At 46.7% G+C, this 6,000-nt stretch overlaps 1 protein-coding gene across 5 annotated transcripts in view; it reads left to right on the top strand.

Annotated features, from left to right (window-relative positions):
- The first annotated feature begins 3,510 nt into the window (after window positions 1–3,510).
- KLHL13 (kelch like family member 13) overlaps window positions 3,511–6,000 on the top strand; it is a 207,388-nt gene continuing 204,898 nt past the window's right edge. For 3 of the 5 annotated variants that reach the window (XM_055337360.1, XM_055337363.1, XM_055337359.1), the window contains exon 1: window positions 3,511–3,769. The gene's annotated coding sequence lies outside the window, so the exon portion shown is untranslated. Of the gene's footprint in view, window positions 3,770–3,806; window positions 3,851–6,000 lie in introns of those variants that run through there. The other 2 variants (XM_055337364.1, XM_055337365.1) reach the window with 2 other exon arrangements.

Here is a 6,000-nt window from a genome sequence, read left to right as displayed (position 1 = left end):
GTGTGCGCGCACGTGCATATGTGCATGTGTGTCCATAGCTGCCTGTGTGGTCTCTGTCTTGGTGCATTTTTATAAATATATAATTAAACTGGTGCTGTCAAAGCTTTGGAGAGTGTGGTGGGAAGAATCCTAAGATGACCTCCAAGAGTCTTGGCCTCTGGTGTAGATGCCCCGTATATTCTCCTCCTCTTACATGTAGTCGAGACCTGTGAATATGCTAAGGTCACTCTGATGATTCGGCTACATTATACGACAAAGGAGAAGAGAGTTTGACTATGTAATTAAAGTCCCTTCTGGAGGGGAGAGTTCTGCTGAGCTGCCAAAGCCAACAGCCATGTTATAAACTGCATATGGAGAGGGGCAGGCTCTAGAGCCTATAGATGGTGAGAGTCTCAGTCCTATAAGTATGAGGAATAGAATTCAGGCAACCATATCAATGAGCTTGGAATAGGACCCTGAGTGCCACATGTGAATGCAGCCCAGCTGACACTTTGCAGCCTTGTAAGACCCTGAGCAGTGCGCACAGCCACGCCTGGACTCCTGACCCATGGAAACAGAAATGTATGTGGTTTTAGGCTGGCCACCAGGTTTGTGGCAGCTTGTTTATTTTTTTTAAAGATTTTATTTATTTATTCATGAGAGACACAGAGAGATAGAGGCAGAGACACAGGCCGAGGGAACCTGATGCGGGACTTGATCCCAGGACCCCAGGATCACGCCCTGAACCAAAGGCAGATGCTCAACCACTGAGCCACCCAGGCATCCCTGTGGCAGTTTGTTATGCAGCAGTTAGCAATAACTAATACAGAGGATACTCTAGCTGGAATTTAAAAATGTTTGCCATTATATTAGTTTGTTAGACTGGATGGTGTCAACAACAAAGGACAGAAATGTATTCTCTCGTAGTTTTCATAGAGGCTACATGTCAGAGATCCAAGTGTCAGCAGGTTTGGTTTCTTCTGAGGCCTCTTTCCTTGGCTTGCCAACTTCTCACTGTATCCTCACGTGGTCTTTCCTCAGTGTGCATGCAGGCATGTGTCCTGAACTCCTCATCTTACGAGGACAATAGTTGGATTAAGGCCCATGCTAAAGACCTCATTTCAATTTAATTGCCTCTTTAAAGAATTCATCTCTGAATAAGATTACATTCTGATGTATTGGGGGTTAAGATCAAGCATATGAATTTTGAGGAGGGGGACATTATTGAGCCCATGATAGCCATCATTCTTTTCTATATTCTTTGCACCATACTTTCTTTTGACTTGTTTTCTCATTTCTTGAATCTCCGTTGTATCTCCCCATTCTTCAGATTTTTACTGTACAGTTGTATCTTCAAATGCTTTTCCTAGTTCTTGACATTTTTGGGTACAGGTTAGCCTGGGAAATCCTTCATAATTACATCTCTAACTTATAGTGGCCAGTCTGATATTAATAAAAACATCACTTAACATTTGCATATATTCTTTACATGTGTATAAGGTACTTTGACATGACTTATTTGATTTAAAATCCAGAACGACACAGTGTGCAGGACCGGCCAATATCATTATTATCCTCACTGTAAATTCAGGAAAACATACTCAGAGAGTTGATGGGACTAAACTAACGATGTCACATAGGATGTAAGTGTCTTCTAACTAACTCCAACTCAGAGTGCTTTGTCCACGAGATAAACTATCCAATACATTCCTACAGAATATGTATTCATAATAATGTTATTCCCATCTGGCTATTTAAATTCAGATTCTGTAATTAACCCTCTCCTTGCTGTGTATCATGAAGGGTTTTCTCATCTTGTGAATAAGGGCCACTGGGGCACACCTGATTATTCCATTTTCCTGTCTTTTCTGTTTGAGAACTTACTGTAAAACAACCGCACTTGAACCTTTTTATGGCAGGGGTGATGCAATGACTTGGCTGTGTATCAACTCAGTTTTTATTTATTTTCAGCCTACGTGCCAGGTTTTTAATATATGCTGAAATCGATTGCTTTAAACATATCTCCTCAATGAGACCGTAAACTGTTGTAACAGGTGCTTTCTGCATAATAAGCATTTTGTGTGTTATGTAGGGATACAGTAATTAATGAATAAGCTTGGTGGAGAAGTCGATGAATGCATTGTGGTTTACAAAGATGAATTGCGTTGAAAATACCGACAGGTAAAAGATAATAATGCAAATTCCATGTGCATCTGGAGTTTCTTCTTTTTGCCAGTTTGATAAAGGCTAACATCTTGGTCATATCTTTAGTTCTAGAAAGTCTTTGAGTGGCTGATTATTTTCAAAGTCACCTAAAACCTGCTGCTAGAATTTCAGTGTATGGAATCTGAAATAGTAAGTCAGCAATGCTGACAGCTCAGATTCCTGTCTATTTACTGGCAGGCAAAGGGAGAAATATTAGGAAATATAACGAACTACAGTTCCCACACTCACCCAGTCACTTCCTTAAGGAAAACACAAAACAGAACAGTGAGCAAACTGGTTGTTAATAGCAAGCTCCCATTATTTTTCCTAGGAGGAGTCTGGAATTACCAGTAGACGGAGTCTAAGGGAGAGGTATAGGAAGGTGGCCTCAGGCTGTAGCCTTCTAGAAGGCAAGGAATGGATAGAAGACCTGAAAGGGGAAAAACAGGGTTGACTTGGAGTTTTTGTTGGGGGCTAGGCTGACTGAAGTGGGAGTAGAGTCAAGATTCTGACTTAGAGCAGCAGCAGCCCTACCGGTTTGGAAGCTTGGACGCTGGGACCACACTGCTTGGGATCCCGGGTCCTGCTCTATCCCTTACTAATTGTGTCACCTTCGCAACTTGCTTGACCTTTACGCCTTAGGGTTGTCACTTGCAAAATGGAGATGAGAATAATGTGGACCTCGTGGAGTAGCTGAGAGAGTTAAGCGAATTAACAGTTCAGCGCGTGGTTTGTAGTAAACGCTCAGTAAAATGTTAAACTGCTGTAGCTGTGGTTGTGCTTCCTCTTTCTTCATGCTCTGCACTCCCGTAGGGAGGGGGACACACGAGGCGCTCGGCGCACGGGAAGCCTCCGAGGCGAAGCGGCTCCGCTCCGGGGCGCACCCCGGCGCCCGGGGCCCTGGGCGCATATGAGGGGCCGAGAGCAAGGCCGGCCTCCTCCCTGGAGCCGCTGACCCGGGGCGCTGGCGCCCCGGATACTTGACAGTTTTCACCTCTCCTGCCTCCTGGGCACTAGAGGCCATGTGTGCTCAACCGCGAGCGTCCCGGCTCCGGAGGTGTGAGGGCCACTGGGCGACCCCCCCAACCCCCGCCGCCCCGGGCCACCCCGGCCCCGCACTGCTTGTGGGGGAGGAGTTCTGCTCGGACCCCACGCACGGTCCTAGCCCCAGCTTTCCCCTCCGCCTCCCGCGCAGGCGCCGCCGGGGCCACCCCCGCCGCCATGTTGCCCCCGCCCGCGCGCTCCCTCCCCCGCCCCCCTCCCCTCCTTAACTGGGCTCCCGCCCCCTCCCTCTCCCCCCACCCCCGGGTGAGGTCAGGCGGAGGCTCTGCCGCTGCGGCCGCAGCAGCTGAGCTCCCATTCCGGGGAAGCCTGGAACGGGGACTTTCGAAAATAAGTGCAGCGGCTTTCGGGTTGGGGTCCGCGCTCTCCGCCTGCTTGAGGGCGAAGTGACCAGGGCGAGCGGGGGGTGCGGAGGTGCGGGGGCTGGTGTCTCGCAGCCGGCTGCGCCGCTCGACTCGCTCTTTGGCCCTCGGAGCGCAGCGGCGGGCTGACGGGCGGCGGGACGCGGGACGCAGCGAACAAGGTGAGGCAGGGTCCTGAAGTCGCAGGGGCTTCAGCAGCCGCCTCCTCGCCTCCGGGACCCGGCGCGGCGAGGCGGTGCGCGGTAAGGAGTTGTGCTCTGCACCAGGGCAGAGGGACACGGAGCCAGATGGGCTCTTTGCACGCCCCCCCCTCTTTTCTCCCTCGCGGGCGGGTGTGCGCTCATCCCTGCACCTTCTCATCCCCACCTCCCAGAGCCCGAGGCTCCGCCTGACGCCTGGGTTCCTTCAGGACCCCCGAACCCAGTTTTCCTTTGCTTCTTTGTTATCCCTCCAAGATCTTCTTAGCCGGGCTTCGCTGTCGCTGCCCTGATGGTCTGGGGTCCCTCCGCCCGCCTCAGCCCCACTGTCTCTTGCCTTCTAACAGTTTCTGCTTTGTGCCTTCCAACCCATCCCTCCCTCACAATCTTCCAACTTGGGAGGCTTCTGCGCTTGCCTTCCGACTCAGGAGCACACTCCTCTTCCTCGAAGCTTTTAACTCCTCTCTAAACGGCTTCATCTCTGACTGTCTTGGCTTCTTTGCTTTAAACACAGTTGACTAATGATTTTCTTGGAAGCTTACTGTCTAGCCTACGGCTTACTGAAATTGATGGGAATGATCTTCCAGTATATATTAGCTAAGAAACTCAGAAGTTTCTTTCCAGGTTTCAATAACTTAGTCCGAGAACCACAACCACTTGAAATGTATGTTATGTATGTTTGTGTGTATGTTTGTATGCAATCCTAGCACATGGCCCGAAATCTGATTCTTCCTCCATTGCTGAGCAGGCCTGAGGGAGAGGAGGACTTAGGATGCCTGCTTCCATTTCTTCCATCTGAAAACTGGGATGTTCATCTTTTATTGTACTCAGAATTCTGTTAGTTTGGGATAGTCACTCAAGTTAGTGTAGGCTGTTTACTAAGCACACTGCATGGGAACTGAGAAAATCCGGGGTTAATTTAAAACTGCCTCTGTTGGGAGGGCACCTGCCTTGAATTTTTTTTTTTTGATTTTTTTTTAAAGAAGCCAGAGTTTCTTGTGTACACCTCCTATTTCTATAGACCCTCAAGAAGCAGCATTTACAAGTCACATATTTACAAAACACACTGCTTTGCTGTGGACAGGAGATTACTTTGCTTAACTCAATTTCACACAGTACCACTTACTTTCTCAGGGATGTCACCTTCTCCACATGCAGTTGCTCCAGTCTCTCCCATACTGAGGCTCATATACTCACTTCCATGCTGAAATTAGTGTATGAAGAAAATTGAATGGAGAGGCTGAAAGGAGAGGCAGGTACAGTGAATTACCACATGCTGATGTTTGTGGCTGTGTTTTTTTGGGAGATGGGCTGTATTTAATGCTCAGATTTGAAAATAGAAAAGTAAAATGATCGACCAAGCAGTTATGACATCATTTTACACTTAAAGATAGTAGCTCCTTGAATGGCAACTTTGTATCAATATCCTTAGAATTATAGCATTGTCTGCTTGATATGCGATCAGGTGTTGTGATCGACACAATGTGCATTCACAGGCAGTAATCTCAGAAGAAACTGAGTTGGGAATGAAGGTAAGGGCCAAATTTCACTGTCCTTCTAGTACTTGCTTTGGCAGTGAGACAAGGAATGTAAGTTTCTGCCCCAACATCCAATAATGTATTTTGAAAATAGATGAATGAGAGCCTCAGTTTCCCCTGGTTTTGAAATCTACACTTTCATAAGCACACTTTGAAAATCATGGTGTGACTATATGTAGTTTGAAGTCAAGGTTCTAAGGAAAGCAGTTTTTATGAGCAGTAAAGGCTATTGATTATCAGATTGTTAGATAGATTGCAGATGATTTGTAGTTTCCCTCATTTGGTAAATTCCTGACTTCACTTGAGTTTTATTTTAAAAATGGAATAGAGCAGGGAAAGACGGATTATGTTTATTGGGCCAACCTAAATCTCTAACTTTCTTGGCAACCCATCCTGGAAAGACATACTAACTTGCAAATTGTTTCAAGGAAAACAGTTTGTATCATTCTGTTAGTTTTTTTCCCCCTTTGTGATGATTACTGATACTAAATCTAAGATAAGATTGCTACCAAATAGATCTATTTCAGTTTCCAGAAAACAAAAGTTGGTTATGACTTCATCCTAAGCATTTTGCTCTGAATCTTTTCAACATGTCTCAATATGTATTTGATAAACCCACCTGGTATACCTAGAGGTTATCAGACCAGATGTTTCTGA

The sequence above is a fragment of the Nyctereutes procyonoides genome, unplaced genomic scaffold (genome assembly GCF_905146905.1).
Source record: "Nyctereutes procyonoides isolate TBG_1078 unplaced genomic scaffold, NYPRO_anot_genome, whole genome shotgun sequence".
In the NCBI taxonomy this organism is placed as follows: domain Eukaryota; kingdom Metazoa; phylum Chordata; class Mammalia; order Carnivora; family Canidae; genus Nyctereutes; species Nyctereutes procyonoides.
This window is presented reverse-complemented; position numbering and strand designations above follow the sequence as displayed.